We start from the raw sequence: 13657 nt of genomic DNA, 5'->3' as shown, positions 1-13657 counted from the left end.
CCTCCTTCTCCACATGTGCAGGCGGCAGCTTTTACAGTGGTTGCTGTTGCTGGGAATGGGTGGGGTGGCCGGTGCTAAGGAGCCGCTCCTGGACCTCGGTGTTTTAAAACTACCACCTATGGGAACCTGGATCAGGCTCTGTCGCTCCCGGCTCCCCCACTGGGGCATGCTCAGGCTCTGCTGCCCCCCATGCACTGCTGCTCTCTCTCCCCTGCGCCCCTCCCCAGCCTGCTGGGGAAATGGCAGAGTTTAATCTGGCAGGAATGGTCGGGGTTTCTACGCTCTCCCCCCCCCCCCCCCCCCCCCCTGCTAGTGGGAAGTCTGACCTGGAGCTGCAGCTGCACTGGGTTCACCGCTGCATGGATCGGGGGAGGAAACTGAGCTCTCCACCCACCTATCCTAAGGAACAAGAGCATGCTCCAGGGAGGTTTTCCTTGCTGCATCAGGGTGCCACGCCAGGTAAGCATCGTCCCTCATGCCCAGACCCTCAAACCCAAACCCCCCTCAATCCCCTCCCTCTGCCAAGACCCCACATTCCCAGCGTGCTCCAACACCCTGCCCAAAGTCCTGTTCTGCACCCTTCCTCCTGGCCAGATACTCTGCCCCAAGTCCCCTCCTCTACCCTCCCTCCTGGCCAGACACATGACCTTATTTAGCACTTGTTTATTATTATCCTTACTTTTTTGTGGTCTAAGTTTTCAGCTCCATGTACCAGAGGGCAGTCTTCCTGGAGGGTCGTGGTAATTTTTTTTTTTTTTAACTTGACAAATTTTCCCTGGGGGCTGATTCTTTTTTCTTTTGCTTGACAAAAAATCTTTCGTGTTCCCCATAAAAAAATTGTTTGGTGTTCCTCAGTCTTAAAAAGTCTAAGAAACACCACTGTATAGGAAGGGGACCTCTACCAGAATGGCCAGGTTTTGTGCAGCTCAGGGTGGGTCATTTATCACCAGGGATAAGTAGCCACAGATTTGCCTCTCTGGATGTCTCACAAGAGGTGGGGGAGGGATGAGGGTGGCAGGAGCTGTCCCGTGTGCCATGCAGAAGCACAGCCCTGGAGGAGGGATGAGCCAGAGCTGGGTGGGGGCTGCAGACAGGGCCGGCACACAACATTTTGGTACCTGAGGGGGGGTTCAAATGATGCCCCCATGTCCCCTTGCTTGGGCCAAAACTTTGAAAGGTCTCTTGTGTCCTCCTTCATCCCTCACAGCACTCCACCATCTCTGTGCATCTAGAGCAGAGAGCAAGGCCAGCCTTAAGACGATTCAATCGAATCGGGCCCTGTGCGTAAGGGGGCCCTGCGCCCTGCACCTGGAAGTTGGCTCCCTCAGCTTTGCTCGGCTCACCCCCACCTTTACCTGCGCACGCTGCTGGCAGGTCCTGCCACGCGTGCCGTTCGCAGGTGGGCGGGAAGGGATTTTAAAACTGAAACATGACATGCCACCGCCGCCACGCACACGATTCGCAGACCTGCCCCGCAGAAGTCAGAAGGTAAGGGAGCAGGAGCAGGAGCAGGAGGAGGGGCAGAGGCAGGGGCAGGGGCAGGGGCAGCAGCTTGGATAGGGTGGGAGAGTAAGGGGCTTGTACGGAGGGGGAGGGAGAAGAAAGGGGAAGGCACCAAGAGGCAGCGTGGAGGTGAGACATGTGCCAGGGGGCCAAGTACAGACAATGAGGAAAAGGGAAGAAGGGGAGGTGTCAGTGGGAGGGGGACAGGGTGATTTGGGGAGAAGAGAAGGGAAGGACATTGGAGGCTAGAGGGGGAGGTGCTGGGAGAAGGCTTGAAAGAAGGGTGGCATGAGCAAGATGTGGGGATGGAGCAAGATGTGTGAGGGCCCAGAGGGGCAGGAGGGGAATGGGGGCAGAGGGTGGTGAGGGGTGGGCATCAGGGAGAAAGAGGGCAAAGGGGGCAGGAGCAGTGAGGGAAGGGGTAGCACCAGGAGGATGCAGGGCTAAGGGAAGGTGCAGGTGCCAGGGGATTCTGGGGGTGAAGCAGAAGGGCAGACATCTGCAGGGGAGGGACCAGCACCAGAGGAGAGAGGCAGGCAGGTGTGTAGAGGGAGGTGTTAGAAGAGGCAATGAGGAGGGGTAACTCACCTGATCAGAGTGGGGCTACTAGAGGAGTGGGCACAAGGGGGAGAGAAGGGTGGTGGAGGGAGGCAGGTCGCGGGAGACAGGGACGGCATGAGGCCCCAGGATGCGGTCCAGGGCGTGGAAGTGGGGGCAGGCCTCCGGGTCGGCCCCTGGCTGGCAGGCCCGGGAGTAGGACTGCCGCAGGTCCTTAATTTTGCACCGGACCTGCTCCCGGCTGCGCTGGTGGCCCCTGGCGGCCAGGCTGGCAGCCATGTGGCCGTAGACGGCCGTGTTCCTGTGGCTAGCGCGGAGATCGTGGACATTGGAGGCTTCCCCCCAAACCTCAATGAGGTCCACGATCTCCGCACTTGACCAAGCGGGCGCCCGCCTTTTGCGCCCCCGGGCAGGCTCCTGGGAGCCGCCAGGCTGGTCCTGGGGAGCAGTGGAGGGCTGGGTGTCATCGGGTGGCTGTCTCATGGTGTGGCAGGTGCAGGGTCTGCTGGCACGGGTGCTGGCAGCCTTGCAACTGGCACAAACTGTGTAGCCAGCCCTTGGTCCTTTAAGGGCTCTGGGGCCGGGAGGGGGGCAACAGAGTTTCCCTGGTGTTGGCCAGAGTGGCCACCAGGGAAACCTGGGAAGCCTTAGCTTCCCACTAGTTCGAATTAAGGGTCTACACAGCCCTTAATTCGAACTAGCTACAGTGAGCCCTCGCTACTTCGCGGTTCGACCATCGCGGATTCACGACTTCGCGGACTTTTTTCTGTACATTAAAGGGTGGTTTGTTAACAGTACTACGTAAAGGGAGGGTTTTAAAAGTCTGAATATACATGTTAAATAAATACGTAAATATGGTGTCCCTACTTCGCGGATTTTCAGCTATCGCGGTCGGGTTTGGAACCTATCTACCGCGATAAACGAGGGTTCACTGTAGTTCGAACTAGGCTTAATACTCGTAAAATGAGGTTTACCTAGTTCGAACTAAGCGCTCCGTTAGTTCGAATTAAGTTCGAACTAACGGAGCGCTAGTATAGCGCCTATCAAAGTTAGTTCGAACTAACGTCCGTTCGAACTAACTTTGTAGTGTAGACATACCCTAAGATACTTGAAAGCTGCTCTCATGTCTCTTTTCGGTCTTCTCTTTTCCAAGGTAAACAAGGCCAATTTCTTCAGTCTTGCCTCATAGCTCATGTTCTCTAGGAATAAGAGATCCTCCCGAAAAGGGCTTTATTCCGGAGGATCGGGCCAGTCTAGACGCTTTTTTCCGGCTTTTCCCCAAGCCGGAAAAAAGCGGCGGACATGTTTATTTAAATCCCGCGGGGGATATTTAAATCCCTCGCGGATTTCCCTATTCTGACTTACCTGCTTTGCATCCCTTTTCCGTTTTTAGGGGCCAGTGTAGACACAGCCTTGGGGCTCGTCTACACTGGCCCCTTTTCCGAAAGGGACATGGTAATGTCAGAGATCGTAATAGGGAAATCCGCGGGGGATTTAAATATCCCCTGCGGCATTTAAATAAAAATGTCCGCCGCTTTTTTCCGGCTTTTGGAAAAGCCGGAAAGATCGTCTACACTGGCCCCGATCCTCCGGAAAAAGCACCCTTTTCCAGAGGATCTTATTCCTACTTTGAAGTAGGAATAAGACCCTCCGGAAAAGGGCGCTTTTTCCGGAGGATCGGGGCCAGTGTAGACGCTCTTTTCCGGCTTTTCTTAAAGCCAGAAAAAAGCGGCGGACATTTTTATAGCCGGAAAAAAGCGGCGGACATTTTTATTTAAATGCCGCGGGGGATATTTAAATCCCCCGCGGATTTCCCTATTACGATCTCTGAAATTACCATGCCCCTTTCGGAAAAGGGGCCAGTGTAGACGTAGCCTCTGTGTTTTTCTAAAGGCCTGGAGTCAATTGATTATGTAGGAATCTCAGTTTTCATTTAAAAAAAGTTCTCTGTACTTCTGGGCCTTACAGCTAAGGAGAAAAGCTTTAAAACATGAACCCTAAATACTCAAGAAACAAAAGGCCAATAAAAATCCAACATTTTATTTTTTTTAAATCTTATGATTTGTAGACCATTCTCATAACTTTGTGTAGGCATTCCTTGTGATTTTTGGGTTGACAATATTGCTCTTTGGTGAATTTAAAGAGGTCTCTCCCTTCAGTTTCCCTTTCCACCCTCCTTTTTTGTCACAGGTCATCAGAGAGTCATAGAGACAATGGAGAGTAGGGTGAGTCCATGACTATGATTAATGACTGGTCAGAGTGACTAACTATTATCAGCCAGTGGTCTGAATGAGCTATCTACTGCCATCTGTTAATCAACTATAGGAAAAGGCTTCAGGGGCAGACCTTATTTATATAGATAACTTACTTTGCCACAGAGATGAGTAGACACACTTGTGGTCTGTCTACACTGGACCCCTTTTCCAGAAAAGGGATGCAGATGAGACAAGTCGGAATTGCAAATGAAGCGGGGGATTTAAATATCCCCCGCTTCATTTGTATAAACATGGCTGCCGCTTTTTTCCAGCTCGGGGCTTTGCCGGAGAAAAGCGCCAGTCTAGACGGGATCTTTCAGAAAATAAAGCCTTTTCTGAAAGGTCCCTTAGTCCTCTTAAAATCAGGAATAAGGGACCTTTCGGAAAAGGCTTTATTTTCCAAAAGATCCCGTCTAGACTTGTGCTTTTCTCCGGCAAAGCCCCGAGCTGGAAAAAAGCGGCAGCCATGTTTATACAAATGAAGCGGGGGATAGTTAAATCCCCCGCTTCATTTGCAATTCCGACTTGTCTCATCTGCATCCCTTTTCCGGAAAAGGGGTCCAGTGTAGACACAGCCTTGCTGTGTCAAGGTGATCAATTTTGGCTCTTTTGGGTTGAAATTCACTTAAGACTTGGAGCTGGGAGAATGAAATGTTGTTATCCATATTGTAGGATTAAAAGACCTGAACTTAATATGACCTGGCTTAGGGTCTACCATAACTTGAACACTAAGCATAGGATAGTGAGTCACATCTAACTGAAAGTCACAGAAGATGGAAACAGGTTTTATTTCTGGTGGTGTAGAGTCTATTTGAGATTCCTCAATTATATATATATATATATATATATATATATATATATATATATATATATATATATATATATATATATATATATATTAAACACATCCAGTGTTTAAAGGCAGAGCTGACTAGAATCAACTGAGTCCTTGTCTTGTCTCAGTGATCGCTTGAGCAAAAATCATTGATAAAATCTTGTGTAGACTGACCTTGGACTCAACATGCAGGTAGTGTGTTAAAGGGCAGTGCAAAGGAGGCAATGGTGGTGAGGTACCATATTACCTAGTGAAATCATTGGCGCTGAAATCACTAAGGACTGGAATTTGACCACAGAACTGACACTTTCTTAACAAAGACTCAATTTTTGCTATTTAAAAAGTAAATCAATGTAACAGAAAACTGCAATGCTCTCTGGTTACTTTTTAAAATCAAAATTTAAACTTTATTGAAAAAATTGGATAGTTTGCAACTGAAAATATTTGACCTACACTTAAGGCAACTGATTTAATTTTGTGTAAAATTTTGCATAATAAAGGATGGCATTTTTTGTTGAAAATGTTCAATTATATAGATTATACATTTTGATCAGATCTAGATGTGATATTTGTGTGTGGTTGTGTGGTTGGTTTTTTTTGCTCAAAAAAAATCCTGGGTGGGGGTGGCGGGGGCCCCCACCAAAACGGTACAAATTGGGCCCCACCCTTCCTAAAGCCAGCACAGTGCGAGGACAGAAAGTGAAACCCTCTGTTTTTGCGACCATTGTGGTTTCTGTCATGCATACATGACATTCTGTGCCAGTCCTGGCAGAGAGAATACATATTCACCAGCAGCAGACACAATTTTCTCCAGTCTGGATCCTAGTTGGAGAAAGCGGGGGACTGAGTAATCGGTGCGAACTAGGGTGCTGACATGAGTTAAACGAATGAAGATATTTGAGGAGCATATAGGCTAATAGGGTGGGGAAAGCAAAAGTAGGCGGGTGGAGGAGCCTGGACAGATAGGCGAGGGGCGGTTGTTGGGAACCATTGGGAGTCACAAGCATGTTAGCAGCAGCAGCCTCCCCCAGTCTGCATCGCTTCCACTTACCTTAGATCTATCCCGCAGACTGCTCCGTGCCCGGTCAGCTCTTACCCCTGACGCCCACCCCCGGTTTTGCTGCTCGCGGATCTTCCTCTCGCTCTTGGCTGGAGATGCTATTGTCTGCAGCTTCGTGAAGCGCCGAAAGCCCTTTCGCTTTCACTCTGCACTTCCGCTGCCCTAGCAAAGCCCTGCCGTGTTCTTTTTTAACTGTATAGTTCCATTCATACTAGGTTTTAAGCATTTTTTTCTACTAACGGAACCTAACTTTGGAGCTTAAACCGACATCATATAGAAAGAGGGAAGCTGATTTGATATGATCCTGTAATTAATTGGTGCTCACCTACTATGAGCGCCCCCACCTGGCCAAATGCATGTGCCTGCATTCCCTGAGTTTATCAGCCTTTTTGGCCAAGACACCCTCCTGTGTGAACTGCCTGAACCACCTCGGTGTCCTCTGTTAGAATCCTTCTTGGTCTGTTCCCCACTCAGAGAGTGGCTTTTTTTGTCCTGGAGACAGATCTTCAGCCAGCCAGCCTCATGGAGGGTACACTCTGAAGGCTCCAGGGACAGTTACTACAACTGTGTTCTTTGGCTCCCTGGTGTGGGCCTTCCTGACTCTCTCATTCCTTTCAATGAAACGTTAATATTAAATTGTCTCCGTTTTACAAAGATTTGCTTATATGATACACTGATCTCTATGGTTCTATGAAGGGGTGGACCAAGACCTGATGCCTCCCTGTTGGAGGCTTGTTGCCTTGCCCTCCCCAGAAAAAAGCCATAGAGAAGATCTCTAGGTAACCTAGAGTGGCTATAGAGAAAATGGCCAATCAGGAGCCAGTGGTCCTTTTAATTATTGGGAAATTAATTTTAGAATCCAGGAGCTGTGGCACTGAGATGCCCTCACCAATATTCTCCAAGAGCACACTTTCTGGTGACAACTACAGAGTAAAATGCATTGTGCAGGGATTCAAATAAGGCTCTAGCTATCATGGATTAAAAGTCTCAGAGGAGTAGCCATGTTAGTTTTGTAAGGGTACATCTACACAGTAGTACTATTTTGAGATACTTCTGGTTTCCCAAAATAGCTATTCCATGTCTTTAAGCAAGCCCCTTAGTTTGAAATATAATGGGCTTGTATTCTGACGTCCCTGTAAATCTCGTTCCACAAGGATTAAGGGACATTTCGGAATAGTGGTTTATTTTGTAATTTGGTACTGTGTAGACAGCACCAAATTACAAAATAAGCTATTTCAAAATTGACTTGAAATAAGTTATGCAATTTGAGTAGCTCAAATTGCGTATCTTATTTTGAGCTAAGGTTGCAGTGTAGACACACTGAAAAAAACCCTTAAAAACAGCAAATGGTCCTGTAGCACTTTAGAGACTAACAATACATGTAGATAGATAGTATCATGAGCTTTCGTGGTGGTGACGGACCAGGCTGGGTCTGGGCTCCGCTGAGGGTGTCCACTCAGGGCAAATTGCTCAGAACAAGGGCTCTTTACAGCCCCAGACTAGAGTCCTTCCCAAAGAGGTCACAAACCGGTCACACCGAGCAAAACGCCTCAGACACCCCAGCTATCTCTGTGCCACAATCAGCCCTGGACCTAACACACAGATGAGGGATTATATAATCCAATCTTACCTACCCTGAACAGGGCTTTCTGGTCCCAAAGAACCAGCCACAAATCCTGGGTCAAATTACACTCTGGACCTTACCCACAAGATCATGCTGGGCCAATCCTTTAGAATCTAAAGTTTTATTAATAAAAGAAAGAAAAGCATGAGAGTAAGGTTGTTAAGGAGAATACATTACATGCATCAAATAACCAAGTTCTCGATACAGGCTCTTATCAGAGATGTTATAAACATGTATCTTAAAAGTCTCTGGTGTACATCCTATGTCAGGATGGGTCTACGATTCTTCCCAGCTCTCTGTCCCTCGCAAGGCTGCATCTGAGATCAGGAGCAGAATTGCAGACAAGATGGAGATTGCCACTTGGCACTTATATACCTCTCCTGGCATCTTCCTGGCCAGAGCAGGTCACCTGGTCAAGTGACCTATCTGTTTCACATGCTGGCAGGCATTGTGCCCTGGCTGGTTTGCAGGTATCCAGATTTCCAGACGCATTCCTCAGGTGTGTATTGGCACCTAGGGATTCATTGTCCCTGGAGCCTTGCTAATTAGCACAGTCACTGGCTGAACATTCTTTGCCATTACTCTGTCTCAGACAGAGAATCTTCCAGCATAAGCACAGATTATATATTTATAATTCCAGAAACAGATATCATACAAGTACATTAATAGCATATGTTGTACCTCGGTGTCTTCGTATCTCGGTACCTTCGGTGGTCTGGACTGTCAGTGTCAGCGTCGTCTGGTCAGGGCCATCCTGGCACGCTCCTGACAGGACCTCTACTCCGTTGGTGGTGATAAACTTTCGACTGCGTGCGTAACAATCAGTACTCCCTTTATCTAGAGTGTTAGACCCCCGTGCACTTGGGTCAGCACAGGAGATCTCTGGGGGTATGTCTACACTACCACCCTAGTTCGAACTAGGGTGGTTAATGTAGGTAACCGGAGTTGCAAATGAAGCCCGGGATTTGAATTTCCTGGGCTTCATTTGCATGTTGCCGGGTGCCGCCATTTTTAAATGCCAGCTAGTTCGGTCTCCGTGCCCGCAGCTACACGCGGCACGGACTAGGTAGTTCGGATTAGGCTTCCTATTCCAAACTACCTGTACTCCTCGTTCCACGTTCCACGTTCCACGAGGAGTACAGGTAGTTTGGAATAGGAAGCCTAATCCGAACTACCTAGTCCGTGCCGCGTGTAGCCGTGGGCACAGAGTCCGAACTAGACGGCATTTAAAAATGGTGGCGCCCGGCAACATGCAAATGAAGCCCAGGAAATTCAAATCCCGGGCTTCATTTGCAACTCCGGTTGCCTACATTAACCACCCTAGTTCGAACTAGGGTGGTAATGTAGACATACCCTGAGAGGCTCCAGAAACGACAGATGCAGGCAAGGTTTGAAATCAATCGAGCAGGTTTATTGTCAAATGCGAAGCTCTACCAGTTGGTAACAGAGATCAGTACAATGTTACACCACTGGGCACTATGGCCTGTGTTGACAAGGTACCAACACCGGGCAGGCCTATTGCCATACATCAGATATTAACAGCAGTTAGTCAAAGTTAAGCTACTGTGCACTCTGTAAGTGTAGGGAATGACACCTTCCATTCAGGCACCTAGTGCACCCCCCCAAAGGTCGGCCAGAGACCACCCTCTGCGGTGTCCTTTTATAGACAGGTACAAACAACTTACATCATTTCTTTACGTACAGGGTTACCACCCTCTGTTGTCTAGTTACCACCCGCCACCTAATGGAAGGGGGGCTTACTTACTATCCTTCATGCTGTCAGTCTCGACCCGGTCCTGAACCTAGGTCGGTATGTGCATTAGTTTTTAGGGAGTCTTTGTACCAAGACATTTCTTATTAAGATGTTCCATTACTCCCCTTTGGCTTACAGTCTGTACCCAGTTCCTCCCTGTGTCCTTCCATGCTTGACCTAACTTACACAATTATCAATAGGGCTTCTTTCTTGGCTCCTGTTGTTGAACCAATAAAAGCAAGCAGGATCTTATGAGGAGGGATAAGGTAAAAAGCCACATTTATTGTAAAGATAATTATATATATATATATATATATATATATATATATATATATATATATATATATATATATATATATATATATATATATATAAACATTCATTCAATCATTCATCCATTCATTCAGGTTATAGTTACCAGCCTGGAAGTTGCATGTGACAGAATACTGGCCAGGTATTCTTTGCACAAGTGATGGTAGCGGGGAGCGAAGTCCTGATCAAATGCGCATCTGAAGCTCCTGGTGGGCTGGCAGCAGAATTTTGGACTCTGACTCCATAGTCTTTTGGTCCAATCTTTATAGGAATTTCTTCCTATGCCAGTCTATGGGAATTGCTGCATCATGCTGATGTCTTCAGGGTGGCTGCCAGGTGCTTGTCAGTGATCTCATAGGGTGGACCTCCAGTCTCGTTTTTCTCCACTTGACACTTTTTGGTTGCACTGACACCTGACACCTTCTTCAGCCCTTTAATGCTGCATTCTCAGGCTGGCACCTCTCAAACCATTCATTCATTGTCCAAGCACTCTCTCTCTCTCTTCCATACATTCCCTAATTAATGTTTTACATACAGTATTTTGTATAATAATAATTTTACATGTACAAGAGTTGTAGTTACAAAAAGTTACAAAAGTTTCTGGGTGGCATTTCTTAAAACATGCTCTTTCTGTGAGTGCTGAGTTAGTTACTGTTATAGTTACAATGTTTCACTTTGCGATTAGGGTTAATTGCTTCACAATGCTTTGAAGAGAAAGGGTGTCAATTGTGTAACAATGCCCTTAGTCAATTACAGGGCTTGGCTCCCAGAGCAGAGTTAGTGGCTTGACAAGCAGCCACTTGCAAAAGTTTGAGCATGCCCTGGGACACAGAGAGGGGAGCTGTTTCTGGCTACATAGTATTATATTTTTAACAGTTTTAAGTTACATGACCTAATATTACATTCCTAACAAATTATATTCTAGAGGGGCAATAATTATAAATCTAAACTTTTAACAATCTTAACAAATAATAATAATAATAATAATAATACATCTAAACACTTATCAAGCTTGATAACACTAAATCTAAACACTTTAACAAGAATAAATCTAAACACTTATATGCTTCTTCTACTTAACAAACTTATACTACTTAGACTTTTAGTTGTGGGGAACAACTTATGGGGAGTCACTTCCACTTGGGGAATCATTTTTAATACTTTAGTATGTTATCCCTACACTGTTACTGAACCAAAGTCTTGCTCACTAGATTGCAAGTCCTGTTGCTGTTTCCATGTTACAGGCCTCTATTTAGCCCTGCTGACTCCATGTTACTGACCCTCAACTTACTACAGCATATACAGAATCAATAAAACACAAGCTTCTATTTGACACCTCACATGACTTCCTTTGTCCCGACTTTTGGGGCAAACACCCCTCCCCATGGGTGCAGCAATGATCTTTAAAATCCAATAACGTGACAGTGGCACAACCCACTTCTTCAGATGAATGGAGCAAGGGATCCAGATTAGTACATTTTAGGCAGTCAGTAAATTTCCGCCCACCTTGACTGAAAAAGCATAAACCAGCTTTGAAATATAGCATTTAGAATATGGCTCATCTATTAACCAAATAGAGTAAATATAGATTATTCTGTACATGAGCAATTCTCATTTTATGCATGCAAGGTTGCTGGGTTTTTAGTAGCTTGCTAAATTCTGCTGCATGTATTTTATTTATTCCTAGTTTTGTATTAAAACAACATGCAGATCATTTCATTCACTATAAAAAAGTTTCCCAATCTTATGACTGACTTACAAGGTCATTAAGAATTATAGTACTTGGATGGGCAAGAGATCTTTCATGGAGTCCTATGCTGATTTCTGTGTTGCACAAGAGATATATAATAGATTTATAACCTGAACATGTAAGTAAATAAACAAGCAGGAGCTGTAGGGCAGACTAGAATCCTACACTTTTGCTTATAATGCAGCCAGACCTATAGCCATGCTCCTTTGTCCACATTGGCACCATCCCATGCAAATATGGGATTATTATTTATTAAACCCATCTGACAGGTGAAGTCAGCAGCAATAAGGGCTGGTTCAATATCTAGGGGGTTTCTTTTGACAAAACAACACAGAACTGACTCAACCCTCCCACCCGGCAATGTAGAGAAATTACACACCACGTTGGGGCGCCTCTAAGAGACAATACTTTCCTTCTCATGAGCACTAAGTCTGTGTGTAAACAAGAAAATGTTTAATAAAAAGAGGGAAAGGAACCTAGCATTAATTTGGAAAAGCATCACAAGCATGATTTGAAAATACATGACCATGATTAAAACACCCGACCCCAATGTGCATTGTTCCTTTGCTCAGTTTCTCACCTTGCACTGTGAAAATCACAGAAACAAATGTTCCCTTTAACACACCACTCCTGTCTTCTCCCACTGCACCACACTCACAGCTGCTGTTCTTGTTTAGCAAAGACCCAGAGTGCAGAGGTGCATTCACCTCCCACTCTGGGAGTTGGGAGAAGAGACTATATCAAACAATGCCTTTGCATTGCTCCTATGTCATTCACTGTGTGCCGGTATCATGCCCACTGAGTGCTCTGCTGTCATCCACTCCACTGCAGTGTCATTGTTCAGCTGCAGCTGTCCTCTGCCCTGCAACCTCTGCAATGTCTTGCGAGCCCATCACTTATCACAGCTCTCACTGATTTTAGTTTGTTAGTCAAAGAGTCTCACGGCCAGTGCAGGCTGGGCAGACTCTTGGACTTTTCATAGTGTCCCACAGGAGTCTAAGGCTAAGCCTTCATTTATCCGAGATTTCAACTCTAGTCACCCGTAAGAGGACGAAAGATTCTCCAATGAGTGTGATCAGCTCAGTCTTTAAATAGTGGGTGCCTGAAGACAAAGTGAATAGCTGACCATATTGGAACCCAGACTGTCTCCCCATTATTCCAGGGCCACATCTCAATGCTCCTCTGTAGGCCCCTGTGAGAAGCAGTCTGCAGTGCTGTCAGGACCAGCATGTGGCACAGATTCAGACTCTATCGCTAATATTGAGTGTCAGATGCCAGTTATAGGGGAAGTTTCTCCTGAGCCAGAGAGCATCCCAGCCCTTTCCCTGGTTGTGCCACTCTTCTCCTCATCACTGGATGAGGCAGTTGCAGATTCTTCTCACCCACTACAATCCATGCTAGAGTACCTGTTACATCTCAAGCACCTGGGTCTGGCACTTATCAATCAAGCCCCACTTGGCAGCCATCGCAGCCTTCCATCCTTTAATCGAGGGCAAATCTGTCTTTTCCCAGGATATGACAGTCAGATTTCTGAATGGTTTGGAGAAATTTAATCTTCAAATTCATGACTCTATACCATCTTGGGACCTGAACATGGCACTGTCAAGGCCCACAGGGCCTTCCTTGTGTTCTCTGCTTCCCTTGTGTTTTGTTTTCTCTGCTGCTGTTTTCACAAAATGTCTCCTTCCTAGTCACTGTCACTTTGGCCCACGGGGTCCCTGAAATCAGAGCAGTCACATTGGAGCCACCCTATGTGGTGTTCTAGAAGGATTAAGTTCAACTGGAGCCCCACCCAGCCTTTTTGCCAAAGGTGTGTCACAGTTGCACAATAATCAGAATATATTCCTATTTTTTCCAGCGCCTCACAATGAGGAAGGCAGGTGACATCTTCTGGATGATAGAAGTGAGCTGGCCTTCTACCTCAAGAGAACCAAATCAAATAAGTCGAAGCAACTCTTCATCGCAGTAGCAGACAGGATGGCAAGGCCTGGGATCTTCTGCCCAGAG

The 13657-nt window shown here is 46.6% G+C and overlaps 1 protein-coding gene across 2 annotated transcripts in view; it reads right to left on the bottom strand.

Moving 5' to 3' along the window:
- Positions 1 to 13657, bottom strand: part of LOC102462085 (protein CLN8-like) — a 61012-nt gene that overhangs the window by 6736 nt on the left and 40619 nt on the right. Inside the window, exon 1 of one of the 2 annotated variants that reach the window (XM_014580937.3) lies at positions 6203 to 6476. The exons of the other annotated variant lie outside the window; for it this stretch is intronic. The gene's annotated coding sequence lies outside the window, so the exon portion shown is untranslated. Of the gene's footprint in view, positions 1 to 6202; positions 6477 to 13657 lie in introns of those variants that run through there. 2 annotated transcript variants of the gene reach the window in all.

The sequence above is a fragment of the Pelodiscus sinensis genome, chromosome 3 (genome assembly GCF_049634645.1).
Source record: "Pelodiscus sinensis isolate JC-2024 chromosome 3, ASM4963464v1, whole genome shotgun sequence".
Classification (NCBI taxonomy): domain Eukaryota; kingdom Metazoa; phylum Chordata; order Testudines; family Trionychidae; genus Pelodiscus; species Pelodiscus sinensis.
The sequence above is the reverse complement of the archived record's forward strand: the minus strand, read 5'-3'. Positions and strand labels throughout refer to the sequence as shown.